This window comes from Helianthus annuus, chromosome 4, assembly GCF_002127325.2.
Source record: "Helianthus annuus cultivar XRQ/B chromosome 4, HanXRQr2.0-SUNRISE, whole genome shotgun sequence".
NCBI lineage: Eukaryota > Viridiplantae > Streptophyta > Magnoliopsida > Asterales > Asteraceae > Helianthus > Helianthus annuus.
The window spans coordinates 74,952,408-74,978,238 of record NC_035436.2 but is presented as its reverse complement, the minus strand read 5'-3'; positions in this window follow the sequence as shown (position 1 = coordinate 74,978,238).

The window sequence follows — 25,831 nt, the reverse complement described above, 5'->3', positions numbered from 1 at the left end:
AACAATGAGCAAAACAACAATGCTGGGAATGGTGCAAGGGGAAGAGCTTTCGTGATTGGAGCTGGAGAAGCAAGGAACGATCCCAACGTCGTGGCGGGTAAGTTCCTACTTGACGATCGTTATGTTTCTGTGTTATTTGATTCCGGTGCCGATGCCAATTATGTATCCCTTCGCATTAGTAAGAAACTTAAGCACTCGCCTGCATTATTAAGTTCTAAGCACTTCGTCGAGATAGCTAATGGTAAGAACATCGAGGCCACGCACATGATCCACGACTGCACTCTAGAATTGTCTGGCCACACGTTTAGTATCGATCTTTTCCCTGTCAAACTTGGAAGCTTCGACGTCGTCATTGGTATGGATTGGTTATCCAAACATCGCGCTGAGATCCTCTGTCAAGAGAAAGCAGTCCGTATACCTCGCCGTTCTGGCCAACCCCTCATCGTCCAAGGCAACAAAGGTGGAGAAGTCACAGGCATTATCTCGCTTTTAAAAGCCCAGAAGTGTTTGCAGAAAGGGCACACCGCTATCCTAGCCCTCGTCACCAACACCCACGAAAAGGAAAAGAGGATTGAAGATTTTCCTGTAGTACGTGATTATCCCGAGGTATTCCCTGAGGAACTACCTGGACTCCCTCCCCACCGTCAGGTCGAATTCCAAATCGAGCTAGCTCCCGGAGCAGCACCCATAGCTCGTGCACCGTACCGTCTAGCCCCTGCAGAACTGAAAGAACTCTCTACGCAACTACAGGAACTTTTGGATAAAGGATTTATCCGTCCTAGTTCATCACCCTGGGAGCACCAGTACTCTTTGTCAAGAAGAAGGATGGCACATTCCGAATGTGCATTGACTATCGTGAGTTGAACAAGGTTACCATCAAGAATCATTACCCTCTCCCGCGCATCGACGACCTATTCGATCAGCTGCAAGGATCGAGCTACTATTCTAAGATTGACCTACGGTCAGGTTATCATCAGTTGAGAGTACGTGACGAAGATATTTCCAAGACTGCATTCAGGACTCGTTATGGTCATTACGAGTTCCTCGTTATGCCTTTCGGAATGACTAATGCACCTGCGGTTTTCATGGATCTCATGAACCGAGTGTGCAAGCCTTACCTCGACAAATTCGTGATTGTGTTTATCGACGACATCCTGATTTATTCGAAAAGTCAAGAGGAGCATGAACAACACCTACGCCTTATCCTCGAACTCTTACGCAAGGAGCAATTGTACGCCAAATTCTCGAAGTGTGACTTTTGGCTTCGAGAGGTCCACTTCCTTGGGCATGTGGTCAACAAGGACGGAACTCACGTCGACCCCGCTAAGATCGACTCGATAAAGAACTGGCCTACGCCTAAGACTCCCACTGAAGTTCGCCAATTCTTGGGATTGGCAGGTTACTACCGCAGATTCATTCAGGGATTCTCAAAGATTGCACAACCCCTCACGACTCTTACTCAGAAAGGCATTGTTTACAAGTGGAATGAAGCTCAGGAGTCGGCCTTTCAAAGGCTAAAGGATAACCTCTGTAGCGCCCCTATTCTCTCGTTGCCTGAAGGCACTGACGACTTTGTGGTTTACTGCGATGCGTCTATCCATGGGCTCGGTTGCGTGTTAATGCAACGCGAGAAAGTTATCGCTTACGCCTCTCGACAACTCAAGACGCATGAAAGAAACTACACTACGCATGATTTGGAACTGGGAGCAGTGATTTTTGCTCTTAAGATATGGAGACATTACCTGTACGGTACCAAGTGCACTATTTACACCGATCACAGGAGTCTCGAGCATATCTTTAGGCAAAAGGAATTAAACATGAGACAACGTCGATGGGTCGAACTCTTGAATGACTACGAATGCGCCATCAAGTATCATCCGGGCAAGGCCAATGTCGTGGCAGACGCCCTCAGCCGAAAGGACACTGTACCGAAGCGCGTGCGAGCATTACAACTTACCATCCAGTCTAACCTCCCTACCCAGATCCGAAATGCTCAAGCTGAAGCATTGAAACCGGAAAACATCAGGGCTGAGTCTCTGCGAGGATCGAGACAGCGACTAGAACAGAAAGAAGATGGCGCTTACTATGTAACAGGGCGCATTTGGGTCCCTCTCTATGGGGATTTACGTGAACTCGTGATGGATGAAGCCCACAAATCCCGCTACTCAGTACATCCTAGTTCGGACAAGATGTACCACGATTTGAAGACTACATACTGGTGGCCTGGTATGAAGGCCCACATAGCAACATACGTCAGCAAATGTTTGACTTGCGCAAGAGTCAAGACAGAATACTAGAAGCCAGCAGGTCTACTCCAACAACCAGAAATCCCGAAATGGAAATGGGAGCAAATTTCCATGGATTTTGTTACAGGGCTACCTAGGTCTCAACGTGGAAATGACACTATTTGGGTAATAGTAGATCGATTGACCAAGTCCGCGCACTTTCTGGCTATTAAGGAAACAGACAAGTTTTCTACCTTGGCGGAAATTTACTTAAAGGAAGTAGTTTCGAGGCACGGAGTGCCAACCTCAATTATTTCCGACCGAGACGCTCGTTTTACTTCGGAATTGTGGCAAGCTATGCACAAATCCTTTGGCTCACGTTTGGACATGAGCACTGCTTATCACCCGCAAACGGATGGACAGTTCGAACGCACCATCCAGACTCTAGAAGACATGCTTAGAGCATGTGTGATCGATTTCGGAAAGAACTGGGAGAAACATCTACCGCTAGTAGAGTTCTCCTACAACAACAGTTACCACACTAGTATTCAGGCAGCACCTTTTGAGGCATTGTACGGTCGTAAATGCCGGTCACCTCTCTGCTGGGCGGAAATCGGTGATAGTCAAATCACGGGCCCAAAGATGGTGGTAGATACAACGGAAAAGATTGCCCAGATCAGACAACGCATGGCGGCAGCTCGTGACCGTCAGAAGAGTTACGCTGATAAGCGTAGGAAACCATTGGAATTCCAGGTCGGTGACCGGGTTCTACTTAAAGTCTCACCCTGGAAGGGTGTGGTTCGCTTTGGTAAACGGGGCAAGCTTAATCCGCGTTATATCGGACCATTCGAAATTACCGAGAAGATCGGTAAGGTTGCTTATAGATTGAACCTGCCTGAAGAACTGAGTGCGGTACACAACGTTTTCCACATATCTAATCTGAAGAAGTGTCTGTCAGATGAAACGCTCGTAATTCCTTTCAAGGAACTAACTATTGACGAACAGCTACACTTTACTGAGGAACCGATTGAGATCACGGATCGAGAGATCAAAATCCTCAAACGTAGCCAGATACCTCTTGTACGAGTCCGTTGGAACTCGCGACGTGGCCCAGAGTATACCTGGGAGCGGGAAGACCAGATGAAGCACAAGTATCCCCAGTTGTTCCCAAACGAAAACCCCAGCACTGAAGCTACAGCCGAATTTCGGGACGAAATTCCAAACTAACGGGGGGATGATGTGACACCCCGTTGAAACGTTCTCACTTACACTAGCTTGACAGTGACTGCCTTAACTTTCGGGACGAAAGTTCTTAAAACTTGGGGATAATGTGACACTCTAGGTTTTCCGAGCAAACACCTTGTAATTACATTTTTGCGTATATGTGTGTTATTAAATGAAAGTCGTGATTTCCTTGTGCTATGTGCCAATAATGTATATAATATATGTATATATATATGCGTGTGTTATATTAGTGAGCCGAAACCACAACCAAACCCGAGACCCGACTCGAGACCACCTAGTCTCGAGTGAACAGCAACTGTTAGGCCGGTTCGGGCCTTGTGACCGAGAAACCCAATCCGGAACCCCCCCCCCCCAGCCCAACTCGGAACATTATATAACCCAACCCTCACACCCTTTTACCATTTTTCACCATCATCTCCTCTCACTAAACCCTAAAACCCTAAGATCATCAACCTCCTCTCATCTCCTCTTCCTACTCGGAACCAACCTGAGACACCAAAACCCCCGGATCGAGCTCAAGATCACCACCCGAAAGTCGATTCATCGGATCTTCACACCCTTACATCTAACCGGTTAGTATACTATAGTTGTTTGCCTCAAAATGATGGTTCTTGATGCTTAAACTATTTTGAGTAGTTGGATGTTGGTTTATTTTGCTTGAAAGGTGATAAATTGTTATGATAAATCAAACAATGTGTTGTGTGAGCTAAACGCATGACTTGAAATAACTAAATGATATAGATAGAAGCTAGGGTAAATGTTATGTAGAAATAGGATCAAGTATGAAATCTAGTTGGGTAACTTGGCATGCTTCGAATGTTTTGGGATGTGTGTAACGTAGGGCTGCTAGAAATGCCGATATTATTGCAAATGAAAGGTGGAAAATACTTGTTTTGGGTCGGTTAAAGGATAGTCTAGACATGATGAACATTTGGTGATTTTGATGAACAATTTGAATATGTTATGAACATGATGAATATTTGAAATTCTGCTTGTTTGATCTGTTTTGGTGTATATTCAGACAACAAAACATGTTAGTGGATATAGTACACAAATTACATGAAAATGCAATACCATTGGATAGTACACTGCACAGGTTCTAGAAGGATTCAGGTGCACGCAACGGCGGTTGCGAGTCGGAACCCTCGGTTGCGACTCGAAACCACATCAAGCTTTGTCGAGACCTCCCAGTTGCGAGTCGCAATCAACACGAGTCGAATCCGGTTGCGAGTCGTAACCACTGCTGCTAAGTCGGAACCGCTAGTTGCGAGTCGTAACCTCTGGTTGCGACTCGGAACCAAAACGTGATGAACCGAGACCTCGGTTGCGAGTCGTAACCTCGGTTGCGAGTCGCAACCACCCTTGCCTCGACTGGGCTATTTTGGTGTTATTGGGCTTTGACTGTTGGGCTTTCTGTTGACTGGACTACGTGTTGTGGCTGCTGATTGTATGTTTAGGACTGGCCCAATAACCCAACTGTTTGTTACGCATGTCATACGTGTTTGCTATATGTGTTGCCATACGTGTTCGCTTTGTGTTTATTTGTGCCCAACTTGACCCATACTTGGTAACCATGCTAGGACGTGGTGACCAACTTACCTGACCGGGTAAAATAATCTACCGAGCAACCCAAGGTGAGTTCACAACTTAAAAGCATGCGTCCCGGTGGTTTGGGACACGAGACTAAAACAACCCTATCCCCTTGTAAAGGGGATACCATTTACATTCCTTCCCTAGTTACTGGGAACAAACTTACTTTTCCTTCCCTTGTCATTGGGAAACCTTTTAGTTAATTACTGTTTATACGGAATGCAACTAAACGGCACTAAACGCAACTCTATCACTCAAGTCCCTACTACTTAATACCGATTAGTCGCCGGGGCCAGGCGAACGGGTTATTAGTTGATAGCGCTATTTAGGTCTTACCAGCCTCACACCGTGCCATGGTATGGGATCGGTCGTGAACTAATGTACTCAGGCATCCGTCAATGATGATAGAACATTGACATCGGGGCATCCTGCGGAAACGCAAACGGTTACCTAGTGTTCGGTATTGGAAAAACAGTTTAGTCGCTAACTTTTGGGGTAGCTCCCCATGGCATGTATAAACGGATAAATTAACTGGTGAAACAAGTTTTTGGTAATTAAAACTGGACAACTAGTGAACTCACTCAGCATTATTGTTGACCCCTTACTGCATGCTTTGCAGGTAACCAGTGACTGTGGAGCTGCTGCTTGGGAATGAGTAGTGTTCGTCAAAAACCCGTGTGTTGGGTTTTATTTATCTTGAACCATGAACTGTCTTTTAAAATTATTTGGTTTATGCTTCCGCTGTTTTATTTAAACTTACTATCAAACTTAAGCTAAGATGTTGCTAAACTATTCAAGATAACATTTTACTTTACTATTAACCAATGCTTAGTATAATTGGTGGCTGGATCCTGGTCAGTCACGCCCTCAAAGCGGGTGTTATCCGCAGGTGGATTTTGGGGGTGTGACAGTAACTTATATATTTATTCTTTGTGATTTTTGGTATTATTTTGGATTGTAAATACTTTAAACCCAAAAATAATATAACTATACACAAAGTATACACATATCCACACAAGTGTCTTTATTATAAAATATATATTCTAAATATATATTTACCCATTTTTATTTACAAAAACCAACCTCCAATACTTGTATTTTTGTTACAAAAATTTATGGCAAAATTTATGTTATAAATCATAATTTAAAACACACTTGTGAACATTTGTTTAGAAAATATTTTCTAAGTGTTGGAATTTTTAGAAAATTTCGCCATAGTTTCCTTTGTAAGTGGAGGTATCCATGCTATTTAGCATATCATTTTCTTTTTAAAATCATCACACAATGATCAACAATCAAACCCTAATCATCTTGCACTTACCAAGTGCAAAAATTATACATTTTACAATATAACATGAACTTGATCTTTCACAAAAAACGCGTAATAACTTGGTAAAGTGTTTAGTAGCTTTAGTTACCCTCCAAAGTGTGTTTACTTCTTTTACAACTAGTAAACATAATTTACAAACATGTTTATCCATAACAGCTTCTTGTTTCTCTAGTGTTTATTTACTTGTCTTTCCACTAAAAATAGTGTAGGTTTAATAAAAACCATGATCCTTCAAGAATCACCTTTTTAAACTTGGTCCCTTTAGAAAAATCATTCACAAGTCTTGGATTACAAGATTACTAGTTCATTTGGTTTATTACTTTTCAAGAAAAAACATTTTACTTTCAAGTTCATGTTTAATCAAGGTGATGATTATTTCATGTTGTTACATAATCATCCCTTATCTTGCTAAATCATGTTTTTAATCATAATCTAGCAAGTTCCATATAATGATCAACATCAATATTTCTAGTAATCATCAAGCAAACATCAACATATTCAAAACATCATCATACTAACAATTTTTCATCATATTTCATCTTATGTAAGCTTATGTTTCATGATTCAAGTTTATGTTCTTTAGTGTTCTTGTATAAATTAACAAACTATAACTTTTATCCACTAACAATATGAAGTAACCAAGGGTTTTCAAGAATCTTACAACTAGCTTAAAGCTAGGGGAGAACAAGGTTGAAATTATGGTGGATAAAAGCTTGTAAAGGAGGTCCTTCAAGTTCCGAGAGTTCCACACTTCACTAATCACCCTTGAACACCTTTGTGAGCACTTGGAATGCTTGAGCTTGAAACGAAAATGGTGGTGGTGGTGGGAGTAGCTTACGGCCGTGAATGGAGGCAAGGAGAGGAGATGTAGGTGATGAAGATGATGGTGCTTATGTGTTGCTACTTATAACCAAAGTTTGAGTATTGTCTAATGGTCCTTATGTTCCACCAAGTACATGCACAATCTAACTAAATCCAAGAAAAGATTAGGAAATCTTAGGTATAATATGGAGGATTTTGGTGGGGCCACCTACATGGGGCCGTAAAATGTATATGGGGGGGGGTAATTTGTAACTTGATGGTAAATGATGGTAATTAGTGGAAGTTAAATGTTAAGTCTAGTGTTTTATGCATAGGATGCTTTATATAGAGAGTTTAAGTGTTCGGGAACCATAACTGGCTCAGTAAAATAAAAACAATGCTTCTAGAAATATTTTGGTGTTCTGGGTTATGTCCGGTTGTTCGGTTGGATACCGATTCGTTAAAGTGTCAAGTTATACCGTATAGTGTCCTTTATGTAACTTTTTGTGACACTTTTAATTCCCGACACTTAGGAAAACGTACAGGACCATTTTGCCATATTTTTGCATGTAATAATCTTGTTAAATGCTGAATTTTTGCTGATTTGTGCAGAATTCTGCACTTTATGTGGGTTTTAGGCACTTTCCGGCACTTTGTCTATCACTTAGGCATGCAGTTCTGTGGTCCTCATTTCCCTACACACTATACTTGTGTAATATATCATCTCTGGCTTATACTGGGCCTCAAAATACTGTCTGTCTATGTACTAAACTTCGTCAGCATTTTTAGTTTGTCTGGTAACGGTGCCAATTCTGTTCTGTGTATCATTTGAACTATCTCGTGTTGCATGTAGCAACGAATTAAGTCTTGTAATGTGAAATGCCATTGGATGTATATAACAGTAATAAAAAATTCATTTGTCTTGTAAACTAGATCATGCACAGTTATTAAAGCACAAATTACTATTCATTTAGTGTACAGAATGTACGGAAAAGTGACAGTTGTCACACAAGTGTGTCAGACGACGCTGGTGAGTTCAAAGTTTTCTTAACGTGTTTAGTTACCAGGTATGTGTATAAAACAGTTCAACAGTTCAATAATTTGATTTGATGTTGTTATTAACTCGATTACCGCAGATGGCTACAAGATGTATTTGCCCAACCCCAATGTCTCTATCAAAACATTGGTCATGCTTTAAGGAAATTAGTTCACGCCCGTCCTCCCCGGTACGGTGTGAGGGTGCCAAACCTAATAGCGCTATCAACTAATAACCTCGTTGCCTCCCCGGCAACTATCGGTAGATGTAAGGGGTCTTATGTGATAGACAATAAGTGTAATAACAAACATCCCATTAACCTGACGTTCCTCCCCGGAACGTTACCCGATATCCCTCCCTGGGAAGCATGCTTGGAAAAAGAGCAGTGAACTCACCTTGGTTTTGCTCGGTAAGACAAGTTACGTGATCAAATTGCTCTAAACGATCCTAACATGGATACCATTAACAATCAGTCGGGTATCGCTTAACCTTTATATTCTACGCACACATTACACAAGTATGTAGGATCAAAGTGAGCTAGAAATCTGATTTTGTACAAGAATAAAGATTAGACCCAACAAAGTAGGCACCGTATAATATCATGCAAGTTATCGAATCATGCAACTAAACAATTTGCAACAAACACCATGCTTTCAATTACAAAGTGTATTAAATCCCCACCATGTTGGTGATTCACCGGGTTTCACTTTAAATATCAATTTATAACACTAAACGTCTATTATATAAACGATCACTTGTGCTAGACCAAGCCCCAAACCCGAGTGCACAATTTGTAACGCGAAGCCCATCATACACTCATATCAGTTGGTGGCCCCTTAATTAGTACTTAACCAATCGAGCCCAAACCCTCTTCAATGTGTGGCCCATTTCCATTTAATCGACCCACTGTTACCAGCCCATGTTAACCCTTAATTCAGGTTGTAACCCATCCTTCATTGGACTCACATTATCATAACAACCAATTCTTTTATTGGATCTCGGCCCACTATTTTATATAACCCTCGGCCCAACCATTTATGATATGAATGATTAATCAGAATGTATAACATGCACAGGTGAAACCCCTTTGTTTAAAATATGCACTCGAACTGGTGTGCATCCAGTGTGTTTTTAACCCCCTTCACCTCCTAATTATTCATATTATTAATATCCCTTTTTTTGTGATCACATAAATCGTTCATTCCTTTCTATGATTAACAAAGTTAACATGCCTAAACTAAGCATCACATACTTTAAAATCATGAATGTACACACAACAATCCTTCACAGTATGCATGACACACCCTAATTATCATACATGGTTTAACATCATAACTCACCACATAATTTTTTTCAATAATCTGTTCATTAGTTTATGCCTTGGTGACTTCCTTATCAAGTCATACAATCTACCAGTGATTATAAATAATTGACAAGAAACTGAGATCATATGTTCATCATATATTATGATACAAATATAATCTATAATAAAGAATTATCATCAAGTAATCAGTCATCTGAATATGCTACGCAATCAGTCGACATTACATGAATCTTGTATTCATCAAGGACCTATTATCACTACATAACATCGAGTATCATGCAAACAAATAACCCACATAGCCACCTAAACGCACATAATCCAATAATCATAGTCATGTATTAATGCAACTAGGCATGATAAAAGAATCTAAATCATAAGGAAGTAATATTATACTAACCCGAAGATAGGTTATATCGATCGAGTATGGAACAAGCAACAATATTCGTGAACGTAAACTTCGAATGGGGTGCACTATGTTTTCGATCTATGATATTTCCAAACCACAATAATATGTATTCATAATCCCTTAGCCCTACAAGTAAATATAACCTAAAAGAGGTTGGGCCCAATTTATGTGTATATAAACTGATGAAAGGAGCCGGCCCAAATCTAACTTCCACTTGGACTCTACTAGGCCTAAACATTGGATCGGTGTACACGTGTGCTCGGTTTGCGCTCCGTTTTAGAGATTGGGCTCGTGTGACTTAGCCTAGAATAACTTTTGTGTGTGTGGGGGGGGGCCGAAGGGGTGTTTAATAAGTGCGGCCCAAATATGATCTAATTGCGTGTGTGGCCCAAACATTCAAACGATGACTCTCGTTTGCTTTTAGGTTTAACAAGTAACATATAACAAGCATTCACCGCAACGTGTGATAAAACATAGTGTAAAAGGAATAATACAAGATTAAAAGTTACGAGGTTAGACGACACCAACCTTGAAAGTTCGGGTTGTTACATCATCCCCAACTTGAAAGGGAATTTCATCCAGAAATTGGATAATGATATCAGAAATGATTCAACTGTTCAACCAACTAAGGATACTAGAGCTTCATCTTATCCTCGCGTTCCCACGTGAACTCTGATCCACGTCTTGAGTTCCAACAAACTCTCACGATTGAAATTCGACTGTGTTAACGGTGGGTTCCTCAACAAGGGTATCACAAGTGTTGCATCGAACAGACGCTTCTTTTGGTTCGAGACATAAATGACATCGTGTACGTTACCTAATTCGTCAGGTAACTCGAGTTCGTGAGTCATATCATCAATCCGTTCCAGAAATCCAAATATCCCAGTGTACCGCAAACTAAGCTGACCACGTTTCCCATAGCGTACCGCAACTTCCTAGGGTGAGACTTTTGATTATGATATGTTCGCCCACAGCGAGCTCCCAGTGTTTCCTAAAGCTTAACAGCTTTCCTGGCAGTCACGTGTTACCGTCAAACAATTTCCGATCTAAGCAATCTCCAAGAGTTTCGAGCACAAGTCCTGGACCTGTGATTAGGTTGCCATCCATCTTAATCCAACAAGGAGATTAGCGTTACTGTCCATGCAATGCCTCAAACAGAGCCGTCTAAATACTAGAATGGTTACGTGTCCTTCCAATTTTCACTAAATTCATCCACACACATGCTCGCAGCATGTCTTCGAGTGTCGGGATGGTTCGCTTACTCTGTCCAGTTGTCCTACGGTGATAAGCAATGCCCATGTCTAGACGTGAGCCCAGGGTATCGTGTATTGCCTGTCATAAATCAGGTATACCTCAAAATCAGAAGTAACGGGATTTGGCACCTCGTGCCTAGAAGCCGCCTCTCTCAGAGGAACGTTCAAAGCTGAGAAGACTCGTCAGTTTCCTTGGTTGCAAGAAGGCATGCTGGTAGCGTGAGACAATCAACGATCACCCAAGTGTTATTGCTTCTGCTTCGATGCTTTTGGTTGCTGATACTCCCCTTGACTTTCCCACAAGCCAAACATTATTCATATACCTTGCCAGGTGGGCCTTCATGCCTGATCACCAGTACAAGATTCATAGACCCTAAAATCTCTCATCAAAACTCAGACGACTGGAATATTGAGGCCGGTGTGCTTTGCTCAACACAAATTCTCTAAAATTGTCTTATAATGAGATCCATGTTCGTTCCACGAGGTAGCAAGTATCGTCTGTCCTGCCAAGGTTGCTTCTCCATACCCCGCATGGGTTCAACTGGAAAATCCTCTTCCTTCAGTTCTCTAGTTAGAACAGGGCGAGTCGGATCAGGTAAGTTAGAGTCGATAGTGAGCTGCAAAGCTCGTGTACGTTCAAGTTTCATAGTTGTAATCATCAAAAAGTTCCCTCCAGCGATGCCATTAACTGATTTAGCTCTGTCGAAGCCAAGGTACACGGGAGGCCCTTATGATCGGTCTAAATAACGCACCTGGTACCATCCAAGTTATGCCTCCATCTAAAATCTCAAGACCACAGTTTTCACCGCCAGTTGTGTGTCGTGCGGTTCCTCTTTGTAATCCATCACGTAAGTCATCACTCTCTCGTGTTGCGTCGGTGTTTAACTGGGACTCTGATACGGACCATCATGGCATACCACTAAATCACCCGCACCCTCATGTAATGACGATGCTCAGTGCATTGCAGAGCTAGAATTCGAAAGCTGAAAAGACGTCCTCATGTTTCGTCTTTCACGAACACAGCACCCTGCTGTGCTATAGAGATTTAAGCTGTGCAACCTTCGAAAATCCTGTGAGTAAGCTGCGATAGTATCTAGCGAAACCAAGGAATTGCTGCATCCCCGAAGGAATCTTTGGTGTCGATCAGTTTCTAACAAGATGCATCTTAGCGAGATCCACGTGTATTCCCACTCCGTTGGTTACATGATCAAAATGCATCTCTCGAATCTAGATGTGACATTTAACAAGACTTCGCACGTAATGGCTCCTCCCACAGGAGTGCTAAAATAGGATACATATGCCACCCATGGTGTTCCTTTCTCCTGGTCATGATTCAGAACGTCATCAACAAATACGGTCGATTCATGTGATCCCTGAAGCTGCTGGTGTGTTGATCAACTCAATGATCATGGTGTACAAAGTTGAAATGACCGCATTGTGTTCGACATGCTGTCCTAAGAGCATTATCCTCTTGGACTTCCTTCTGATGATAGTTCGTTTGCTAGCCAATCCTCGAATGGAAGCTTGTCGAATCATGCAACTAAACAATTTTCAACAAACACCATGTTTCCATTACTAAGTGTTTTGAATCCCCACCATGTTGGTGTTCACCGGGTTTCACTTTAAATATCAATTTACAACACTAAACGTCTATTATATAAATGAACACTTGTGCTAGACCAAGCCCCAAACCCAAGTGCACAATTTGTAACGCGAAACCCATCATACACTCATATCAGTTGCTGGCCCCTTAATTAGTACTTAACCAATCGAGCCCAAACCCTCTTCAATGTGTGGCCCATTTCCATTTAATCGACCCAGTGTTACCAGCCCATGTTAACCCTTAATTCAGGTTGTAACCCATCCTTTATTGGACTCACATTATCATAACAACCAATTCTTTTATTGGATCTCGGCCCACTATTTAATATAACCCTCGGCCCAACCATTTATGATATGAATGATTAATCAGAATGTATAACGTGCACAGGTGAAACCCCATAGTTTAAAATATGCATTCGAACTGGTGTGCTTCCAGTGTATTTTTAACCCCCTTCACCTCCTAATTATTCATATTATTAATATCCCTTTTTTGTGATCACATAAATCGTTCATTCCTTTCTATGATTAACAAAGTTAACATACCTAATCTAAGCATCACATTCTATAAAATCATGAATGTACACACAACAATCCTTCACAGTATGCATGACACACCCTAATTATCATACATGGTTTAACATCATAACTCACCACATAATTCTTTTCAATAATCTGTTCATTAGTTTATGCCTTAGTGACTTCCTTATCAAGTCATACAATCTACCGGTGATTATAAATAATTGACAAGAAACTGAGATCATATGTTCATCATATATTATGATACAAATATAATCTATAATCAAGAATTATCATCAAGTAATCAGTCATCTAAACATGCTACGCAATCACTTGACATTACATGAATCTTGTATTCATCGAGGACCTATTATCACTACATAACATCGAGTATCATGCAAACAAATAACCCACAAAGCCACCTAAACGCACATAATCCAATAATCATAGTCATGTATTAATGCAACTAGGCATGATAAAAGAATCTAAATCATAAGGAAGTAATATTATACTAACCCGAAGATAGGTTATACCGATCGAGTATGGAACAAGCAACAATATTCGTGTACGTAAACTTCGAATGGGGTGCACTATGTTTCCGATCTATGAGATTTCCAAACCACAATAATACGTACTCATAAACCCTTATCCCTACAAGTAAATATAACCTAAAAGAGGTTGGGCCCAATTTCTGTGTATATAAACTGATGAAAGGAGTCGGCCCAAATCTAACTTCCACTTGGACTCTACTAGGCCTAAACATTGGCCCGGTGTACACGTGTGCTCGGTTTAGGCTCCGTTTTAGAGATTGGGCTCGTGTGACTCAGCCTAGAATAACTTGTGTGTGTGTGTGGGCCGAAGGGGTGTGTAATAAGTGCGGCCCAAATATGATCTAATTGCGTGTGTGGCCCAAACATTCAAACGATGACTCTCGTTTGCTTTTAGGTTTAACAAGTAACATATAACAAGCATTCACCGCAACGTGTAATAAAATAGAGTGTAAAAGGAATAATACAAGATTAAAAGTTACGAGGTTAGATGACACCAACCTTGAAAGTTCGGGTTGTCACAGGTGATGTCGATGGTGTTGGTGGTTTTTATATTTTAGTCGGTGGTGTCGGTGGTCCCGGTGGTGCCGGTGGTGCCGGTGGTCTTTGTTTACTCCCGGTGGTGCCAGTGGTGCTGATTTTTTATATCATCGGTAAAATGCCATTCTTTTGTTTTTTTTTTATTTGAAACTACGTTTTTTTTGTTATTTGTTTTTGTTATTTGAACTTTTGTGTTGAAATAAAGATATGGGTTGAGTTTGCTGAAAGCTCACTGTTTGTTTCTATGATTAGCTCTATTCAGTTGGTTGTGTTGAGATCCATACGTTGAGACCCAAATGCAATTTGAACTTTCTTCATATGCGGTAATAGTTGAAAACATTTTTTTCTTAGCAGTGATAGTTCAAAACATTTTTTCCGACAATTAATGACGATGGCATGGCATGGCTGGTGGAGGGTAGGTTTTTGACCTGCAACCCCACTTTGCAGCCATGATTTTGAAAACTTTGAGCCAAACCCTGTTTTTTTTCAAGATCCACAGATGTTTCAATTTTTGTTGTTGGTTTCTATATTTCAGTCGATGATGATAAGCATCAACTTATTATCTGAGACATCTATGAGTCGTGATTTTGGTTGACTTTGTTTGTTAAGATTCTGAAATTTCGTAAACCCGAAATTAGGTCGGGTTTGGAGTTTGATACTGATGTTTGTTGATTCTGAATGTCTATGAGGATAAGTTTAAAACCGGGCCGTAAAAAAAGTTTAAAACCGGGGCGTAAAAAAGTTTAAAAACCCGGGCGTAAAAAAAGTTTAAAAACTGGGGTGTAAAAAAGATTAAAATCGAGCCGCAAAAAAAGTTTAAAAACCGGGGCGTAAAAAAAGTTTAAAACCAGGTCGTAAAAATAAGTTTAAAACCGGTGCGTAAAATAATTTTCAACCTGGGGTGTGTGTTAGAAAAAAATTTTTATAACCAGGGCGTAAAATTTACAACCTCGGTGTAAAAAAGAGTTTATAACTGGGTAAAAACCTGTCTTTTAAAAAAATCAATAAAAATATGCTTTGTAAAAATCTAATTTTTTTTTTTTTTTTTTTTTTTTTTGTAAAAAAGTCTGATTTGTAGGAAGAGGAGAGAGATAAAGACTTGTGATTTGATTTGACAATAGACAATTTATCAAAATACCCATTATCACAATAAAATATTAATAATATAATAAAACAAAAAAAATTGGAATGTGCTATATACACTTTTAATCTCAAGCATCCAACACAAAAGATCAATGGTGGAAAAGTGGTTCCTATATTTCTCGCAACTAAGGGTGGTTTCTATTTTAACCCATCCATATATATATAGAGGATTAGGTTCAAGAGTGAACACTAGTGTAGCTTAGGAACTGAGTGAACTAATCCTGGCCATACACGTGTGTAGATAAATGGCCATGATTTGTTCATTCAGTTCGCAATTACACTAGTGTTCACTCTAGAACCCCACCCTATATATATGTATGTATGTATGTATGTGTGTGTGTGTGTATGTATGTATGTATGTATGTATGTATGTATGTATGTATGTATGTATGTATGTATGTATGTATGTATGTATGTATGTATGTATGTATGTATGTATGTATGTATGTATGTATGTATGTATGTATGTATGTATGTATGTATGTATGTATGTACGTATGTATGTACGTATGTATGTACGTATGTATGTACGTATGTATGTACGTATGTATGTACGTATGTATGTACGTATGTATGTACGTATGTATGTACGTATGTATGTATGTTACGTATGTATGTATGTATGTTACGTATGTATGTATGTATGTATGTATGTTACGTATGTATGTACGTATGTATGTACGTATGTATGTATGTATGTATGTATGTATGTATGTATGTATGTATGTATGTATGTATGTAGGTATGTATGTACGTATGTATGTACGTATGTTTAATAGAATCTTAGATCATGAAGTAATTCTATTCCATCTTCTGCTTTGATAACACTTTTTAAAATAAGAATATATTAGTTTGAAATAAAATATACTAATTCTTTCGTATTCAAATCATTCCAATTAAAGGCATTTGTATTAGTATCCGTCAATCATAAAAGCAACAGTACCTCCGGTGCCGTCAAAGTTTATAGGTTTGCAGTCTAGGAATTGCTTGTAGGTGCACCCATGAGGCGGATTGTTGTTGCCATTGTTGTTTGAATTGCTCCCGCTAGTCCCTCCTTGTGAGGCTGCGTACTGCGCAATGGCGGCAGCGATGACCTGCTGAAGTTCTGCCTCGTTGGTAGGCATGCGTGCTTGGCGTCTCGGTGGCATCTTCTAAAAGATGTGTTCACGTAGGTAAGGCCATAGTAAGTAAAGTGTACGTATATAACGATAGTAATAATACATAACATCTCATGTTAAAATAAACCAAACACATAACATCCCATGTTACAAATAATTCAACCACATAACATCTCATGTTATAGAACATAAATAATCAATCAAACATCACATGTGATGAGAATACTGCGATTGCATTGCCATAAATCGGGACCACAATGTAAACTTTACAAGTACGTACTGAATCATACAACATCAACGACTAAGGGCTACATCACCCCAGTCCAAAATATCAAATCAGTGTCAACAATATCCAATATACATAACAACCAAAAGTCAGGATCAATATGCAGTCTCCCAAAAGCTGTGCAATCTGTGCAATCGCCGTCTTCTCAACAAAAGTCCACCCGTGTCGTACAAAATAGCCCTACGCTGATGGCAGTGGAGGAGGGGGAAAACGGGAATAGAACAAACGTCGCAAGTGAAGCCAATCCTCCTCCATGGCTCGATGAGAACGTAACAGATATGCTAGCTGCTGCTCCTGAGTCCAAAATCGAGCAGCAGAATCGGGAGATAACGGACGAGGAGGGTGCGATATCGCAGGGTGAGTCTGGCCCTGACACTTGCATGGTGGTCGCTGTGCTCTCTCAAGCTCTTGCACGCGACGTGTCAGTGCCTCCTGCTGGATCATGAATGACCTGAGAATATCCTCTACAGAATAACCCATGTGATAAGGATCAGATGGTGGCATGATGGGTGGTGAAGTCCAGAGAAAAGGCTCACTAGATGGAGCAAAGGATGGCACAGCAAACGGTGCAACAGGGGGTATAGCAGTGTGATGAGAGACCTGTGGTACAAACTGATCTCCTCCAGTCATAAAAGGTGCATGGCCAAAAGGCTGATGAGAAGAGCCCTCTCCAGGACGTGGGTGAGGGATCTCCTGGAGAAATGTGATAGGCAGGTCTGCGCGATGCGCATCAGTGGTGTGTGCAGGAAACAAAGGTGCATCACTAGGAGCTGAAGCAGGCGCTAAAACAGGTGTAACATGTACCACAAAGGGTGGGTAGTCATCATCATCGTCTATCCACCCATTTCGGGTGTGCGCATAACGAGGGTTAACATGGGTCGCAAAAAGAGCATGCTCAGGCTGCACAGGCACAGGATCAAAAAGAGGGGCAACAACAGGATCAGCAAGTAAGTCAGCAACATGAGGAGCATCAACCTGAACATCAATAGCAGCATGATCATCCACCACCTGTAGAGCCATAACAGTATGATCATCGATAGGTACATCAGCAATCAAAGGATCAACATCGGGTACATCAGCATGAATAGGGTCATGCTCGAATGCGGGGTCTGGAGCAACTACTGGCTCGGGGGCCATAGCAGGCTCCAAGTCATCAAACTCCATCTCAAAATCTGCAGGATCAGCAAACATGGGATCAACGGGAGCCACGGGATCCTCCATGGGCTGATCTAGGTGAATAAACTCAATCTCCTGGTCTGGATCAAAACTAGGTGGAAAGACGGGGTCAAAATTGTCACACCCCGACCACGTAAAACATCAAATCGTGGCGGAAACGTCGGGGAGTGTTGTAACAGAATTATTGTTCCACAACCAAGGTAATTAAAATAATATTTTATTCATCACCCAAGGGTGGAATACATCGTTCGAAACAAGAACCAACATGTTACATTGTCTTAAAACCACAGAATTAAGGAGTACATAACGTAATTAAACTAAGTCTAGCTCTGTTGTATGTCACTAAGGCCCAAGTCCACCCTAGCGTGTCATGATCATCCTATGCATTAGCTCCTGAAACACATGTGAAAATAGGTACGTCAGCATAAAAATGCCTGTGAGTAACATAGGTTTTATGAAAATAGGATTCATGACTTAGGTTTAAGAAAATGTTTAATGAAAACTTGTCATGAATCTAGTTTAAGTGTTTGCTTATAAAATGTTTGAAAAGCGATAACAAATCAGTTAATATGTATGTATAAAAGAAAGATGTATGGTTAAAAGAATAACCAAGTAAAAATAAGTTGTATGGAATAAATTGTTTGTAAAACAAAGTCTTGTGAAAAATATGTTATTTGCAAAAATGTATAAGTCCAAAATTGAATGATTTAAATAACGGTATGTCATGTAATATAATACAAGCACTTATATGTAGGAAGTACCAGCGGCGTATCCACCATGCTTGTAGCATACTACACACATATCGTTACTTAAGTCACTTAAACAAACCACCAAAGCATATTGTTCATGTTCAAACCAATCATCAAATGTTCTTGTCTAAACCATTGTCAATGTTTAAAACCCAAAATGTAGTCATGTAGTTAAGTGTAAACAAAAGTTATGTATGGTAAGTAACAAAATGAGAATACTTAACCATAAGTAAAAAGGAATAAAACAAAGTATTTTGAATAAATCAAAAAGTTATGTTTTGCCAAGTAAAAGCTTGTTTTATTGATACAAACATTTATGTGGTAAGTTAACGCATTACATTCAAGCCTTGAGACAGCAGGATAACCTTAGAGTAAAGGTTATCAAAGTAAAATGTTTTCGGATTCAGTCATTCCTTTCATCCATAAGCAAAGTGCGAAGATCATCTTGGCTTGGGACCCACAAACGGTCCATGAAATAATACGATCCATCTTCCTTCAGCACAAGATCAGGCTTAATGTGATAGGGTAATTCCTTACCCATCATGTCTTGTGAAACACAAGCCTGTTGAGCCTGAGTAATGCGTGCTTGGATACCAGATCGAGCTTGAATAGCAGATTGAACACAAACACAATGAAGCACAGTACGTTCCTTACGACTTAATGCGTCAGCCACAACATTCGCTTTACCAGGATGGTAGCGAATTTCGCAATCATAGTCGTTTAGGAGTTCGACCCAACGTCTTTGCCTCATGTTGAGTTCTTTCTGGTTGAAGATATGCTGGAGACTTTTGTGGTCAGTGAAAACCACACATTTTGTGCCATACAAATAGTGTCTCCAGATTTTGAGAGCGAAGACAACTGCACCCAACTCAAGATCATGAGTGGTGTAGTGTCTCTCATGTACCTTCAATTGCCTTGATGCATAGGCTATGACTTTGTTCCTTTGCATCAGAACACAGCCAAGACCCAATTTCGATGCATCACAGTAAACAACAAAATCATCATTGCCCTCAGGCAAAGTCAGAATAGGTGCATCACAAAGCTTCTGCTTCAAGGTCTGAAATGCTTCTTCTTGCTTAAAACCCCATTCAAAGGGTTTATTCTTCTGAGTTAGAGCAGTTAGAGGAACTGCAATCTTCTTGCTTAAAACCCCATTCTTCTGAAGCGGCGGTAATAACCCGCAAGACCAAGAAAAGAACGAACCTCAGTAGGAGTAGTAGGCGTATCCCAATCCTTAATCGCACTTATCTTGGAGGGATCTACATGAATACCTTGTTCGTTGACAATATGTCCTAAAAATTGAACTTCCTTAAGCCAAAATTCACACTTGGAGAACTTGGCAAAAAGTTGCTCTTTCTTTAGGAGTTCCAGAGTAAGACGAAGATGGCGCTCGTGATCAGCTCGCGTCTTAGAGTAAATCAAGATGTCATCAATAAAAACGATGATGAACTTATCTAAATAAGGCTTGCAGACCCTATTCATTAAGTCCATGAAAATAGCAGGAGCATTGGTCAAACCGAATGGCATGACAGTGAACTCATAATGCCCATATCGAGTGCGGAAAGCTGTTTTGGGAATATCCTCTTCATGCACACGAAGTTGATGATACCCAGAACGAAGGTCAATCTTCGAAAAGCAAGTAGCACCCTGTAACTAGTCAAAGAGATCATCAATGCGAGGTAGGGGATATCGATTCTTGATAGTAAGCTTATTCAGCTCACGATAATCGATACACATTCTGAAGGATCCATCCTTCTTCTTGACAAAAAGAACGGGAGCACCCCAAGGAGAAAAGCTAGGACGGATAAAACCTTTGTCAGAAAGCTCCTGAAGCTGCTTAGATAGCTCTTGCATCTCAGACGGTGCAAGACGATATGGGGCTCTGGCAGTAGGATTTGCACCAGGTACAAGATCGATACGGAACTTGACTTGGCGTGGTGGAGGTAGACCAGGCAACTCTTCAGGAAACAACTCCGGATAATCCCGAACAACAGGGATATCTTGCATAGACTTACCTTGGTCTTTATCTGCTGTAACATGTGCCAAGAAGGCCACATAGTTCTTTCGTAGATACTTCCGAGCTTGAAAACAAGACATAAGCTTGAGGCTACTAACAGGTTTCTCACCACGAACCTGTAGTGTCTTACCTGACGAAAGCGGCACACGAACGATCTTCTCAAAACACACTACCTCTGCGCGATGCTTTGCTAGCCAATCCATACCCACAATAATGTCGAAGCTCCCAAGTTGCATAGGTGTGAGGTCAATGGGAAAAAGATGGTCGTTAAGGTTCAACTGGCAGTTGCGAAGAACAGAATTAAGAACAATGGGTTCACCACTCGCAACTTCAACTGTCAAAGGCTTACCTAGTTTCGTTCTAGACACGCGAAGCAAGGGCTCAAAAGATAACGACACAAAACTCTTATCGGCCCCTGAATAAAAAAGAACAGATGCAGGTTGATTATTAACAAAGAACGTATTGTTTACCACTTCGTTGTCTGCTTGCGCCTCAACAGCATTCATGTTAAAAGCTCGTCCACGAGCCTGAGCTTGAACCGGGTTTGCATTTATCAACCTTGGACATTGGTTACGGTAGTGGGTCAGATCCCCACAGTTGTAACAAGAGCCTGGTGGGAAGTGAGGTCGTGCTGCTTGACCTTGTTGCTGAGCAAGAGGCTTAGCAACTTGTTGAGCCGGGTTCTGAGCTGCCCGATTCAAATTAGCAGGAATACGGCAGGTGGCAGCAAGATGACCAGGTCTTCCGCAGTTGGTGCATTGACGGCATTGGTGGTGTGGTTGATGATGTCCGTTACACTTATTGCACAGAGGTGCATTGCCAAAGTATGGTTTCTTGGCAAGAGGTTGCGCAGGCTGATTTTGAGCAGCTTGAGCCTGAGTAGTAACGGCATAATTCTGGGAAGCCTTCCGCTTCCTCGAACCCTTCGAAGAACCTGCATCACTCCCCTTCTTGTTTTTACCTTTCTTGCTATCCTTCTTGTCAGAATCCTGCTTCTTACCCTTCTTATCACCCTTCCTGTGCAACTTACCCTTTCGAATCTGCGACTCAGTCAACGTTGCAGATAGTTCTATTGCCTGACGAACAGTGGTAGGTTTACTACCAGTAACTATGTCTTGCACAGAGTCAGGTAGACCATCGATGTACCTCTCGATAGCCTTATCAAGTGGGGTAACCATTGTTGGGCATAACAAACTCAACTCTTCGTACCTATCAGTATACGCCCGGTGCTCACCACTTACTTGTTTCAGATCATCAAACTCCCTTTCCAATGCTCGCAGTTCATGACGAGGACAAAACTCACTCATCATGAGAGTCCTCAACTCAGCCCATGTTTGTGCTAAAGCAACTTCAGCACCACGATCTCTCATAACCCCGTTCCACCATGTCAACGCCCTCTTCTGAAAAACACTAGAAGCAAACTCGACTTTGCGATTATCAGGACACTGAACATGACGAAAAGTATTCTCACTGCTCTCAAAACATTGAAGGAGCCCAGTTGCCCCCTCAGTACCACTGAACTTGAGTGGTTTAGCCGAATTGAAGCTCTTGAAGTTACAAGGAGCGTTCTGATTGATGTTGGCTTGGTTAAACTGAGCAATAAGATTCGGGAACGCATCAGCCATATGCTGTGCGATGATTTCTGCCAGTTCGGCATTAGGTAGCTGATTTTCGCGTCGATGAGGCATGCTAAAAAGAGGAAAACATGAGAGGAAACGAGTGAGATGATTAGATGAAAAGAACGAGACGAAACAAAATCAACAAAGCAAGGATGGTGGTCATTCGTCCGTATCACAAAGCAAACAAATGACACACAGTGACTAATCAAAGTAAATGGGTCCATAAATAATGCTTAGCGAAGACATGCTCGCCTATAAGTGAACACTCACCCCAAGAGTTCCCAGGTAAGAGTGACTGGTCCGATTATGTGGATTTGTACGAACACTCTAGCCTTAGACAGAAAACCCAGGGTACAGGCATTCACCCTTCCAGTTTGCACGTGTTCACACTATTTAGAACCCAAAACTTTGACGAGATTTTGAAAACTTGGAAGGCACAAGGCCCAAAAGAATCATTCAAAAACAAATGATAAAATTTCAAAATCAATTTGAAAAATCAAAAGGGTTCAAAACCATATAATAAATCATTTGAAAACAGAGGATTGTTTTTCAAAAATCGTTTTAGAAAACTGGGTTCTTGTTTTGGTGATCACCTAAGGATAGGTGAAGTGCATGTTTTAAGATCTAAACACAAGACAACTTGTGTTGGGGTCCTAGAAAGGTTATAGTCTAGGTCAGAGCATTACTAATAACCTAATTCCCTATAACCATTGGCTCTGATACCAACTCTTCTGTCACACCCCGACCACGTAAAACATCAAATCGTGGCGGAAACGTCGGGGAGTGTTGTAACAGAATTATTGTTCCACAACCAAGGTAATTAAAATAATATTTTATTCATCACCCAAGGGTGGAATACATCGTTCGAAACAAGAACCAACATGTTACATTGTCTTAAAACCACAGAATTAAGGAGTACATAACGTAATTAAACTAAGTCTAGCTCTGTTTTATGTCACTAAGGCCCAAGTCCACCCTAGCGTGTCACGATCATCCTATGCATTAGCTCCTGAAACACATGTGAAAATAGGTACGTCAGCATAAAAATGCCTGTGAGTAACATAGGTTTTATGAAAATAGGATTCATGACTTAGGTTTAAGAAAATGTTTAATGAAAACTTGTCATGAATCTAGTTTAAGTGTTTGCTTATAAAATGTTTGAAAAGCCATAACAAATCAGTTAATATGTATGTATAAAAGAATGATGTATGGTTAAAAGAATAACCAAGTAAAAATAAGTTGTATGGAGTAAATTGTTTGTAAAACAAAGTCTTGTGAAAAATATGTTATTTGCAAAAATGTATAAGTCCAAAATTGAATGATTTAAATAACGGTATGTCATGTAATATAATACAAGCACTTATATATAGGAAGTACCAGCGGCGTATCCACCATGCTTGTAGCATACTACACACATATCGTTACTTAAGTCACTTAAACAAACCACCAAAGCATATAGTTCATGTTCAAACCAATCATCAAATTTTCTTGTCTAAACCATTGTCAATGTTTAAAACCCAAAATGTAGTCATGTAGTTAAGTGTAAACAAAAGTTATGTATGGTAAGTAACAAAATGAGATACTTAACCATAAGTAAAAAGGAACAAAACAAAGTATTTTGAATAAATCAAAAAGTTATGTTTTGCCAAGTAAAAGCTTGTTTTATTGATACAAACATTTATGTGGTAAGTTAACGCATTACATTCAAGCCTTGAGACAGCAGGATAACCTTAGAGTAAAGGTTATCAAAGTAAAATGTTTTCGGATTCAGTCATTCCTTTCATCCAAACCAACCCAGGATGTTAGGAACGGGATTTGTCAAGTCCTATGGTACCATTACTTACTACCGAGCGGCGTAGCTAATGTTAATGAATGTAGTAAAGAACCGTTTATGCAAACCAAATGTCATACCAAATGTAAACAAGTTATGTGAAAACAATGTACTAAGTATGCTAAGTAAACATACAAAGCAGAAAAAGTCATGTAAAACAATGTGCTAATATGCCATGTAAACATATATAGCAAAGTAACGTAATGTAAATCAATGTGCTAGCATGCTAAGTTAACATACATAGCAAAACAATGTAATGAAATCATGTACTATAAGCGTACTAAGAACATAGCAAGCATAAGATGTGAAAACAAGAAAGCACGAAAGTAACAAGTAGGCACCTGTGTTTCACCCCAAAATGTTTGAAAAACAGTAAAAGAGGGGTCTATGTACTCACTTGAGATTGCTTAGAAGTCGTAGGATAACCACCAAGCAATGCTAGAAGATCACGGAATCAAACGGCACCTATATAGGTATCTACATTAATAAACGGACCTATCGGAGGATCGGGTAGTACGAGGGTTCGTAAACCAAATAAGTAGGGGAACTTATGTAACATGGTTTAACAAAGCCTACGTACTAAAACAAAACCTATCCTAAGTGCTTTTGACCCGTTACGACCCGTTTAGGTAGCTTATGCTACTTTAACGTGTCGCTCGCGTAAAACGCGTTCGGAATGCTTAACTAGTCCTATGACAAGCAAGTTATGCCTTAACATGCTTAATATTGTTGCTAAATCAGTTTAGATGTCAAAATTTATGTTACATAGGCTTAAAATGAATTTTGGCGCAAAGAGGGTATTTTGGTAATTTACCGAAGGCATAAGAACTACTTATCATACAACTACTTAAACGTCGTGACCATAAGGTATAACCTCAGAAGGTTATTCCCTACACAACTATGGTCACCTAAAATGTTTGGTCGGATCCTAATGATTGACCAAATGGGTCGGGTTCGTAAGCATAAGCGATTGATTAGATCGCTTACCTTTACGACCCTAAACAAGCACAAATCTAAAAGCGACGAGCTAAACATGCTAGAACATGTTTAGTAAAGTTAGAAAACAGGTTTGGTATTAAAACAAACGGTTTTAATACCCTAGAGTAGTTTGGTTACAAAATACGTGAGAAAACGCATTTTGGCCGAAACTACGACTCGTCACTGAGCCTAGATAACGTGGTAATCAGTAGGTATAGTCGTTAGGGACTATAACCATCGTGATTACGCTCACGTTATGAAGTTCAAACGAACTTCGCATTGACCATAAACTGGTCAATGCAGAAAGTCAAACGCAGTTTGACTTTAACGCTAAAACGAACGAAAAACGCGAAAGAATACTTACAGAAGGTCCCCGCAAGATTGATATTCCAAGTATTTCTCAGGTATGAAGTGTTCTACACTTCAACTTACAGAAAATCTCAGAATTCAAGTGGGGAAAGAATGAAATGGGTGGGGGTATTTATAGTTTTCGCACAA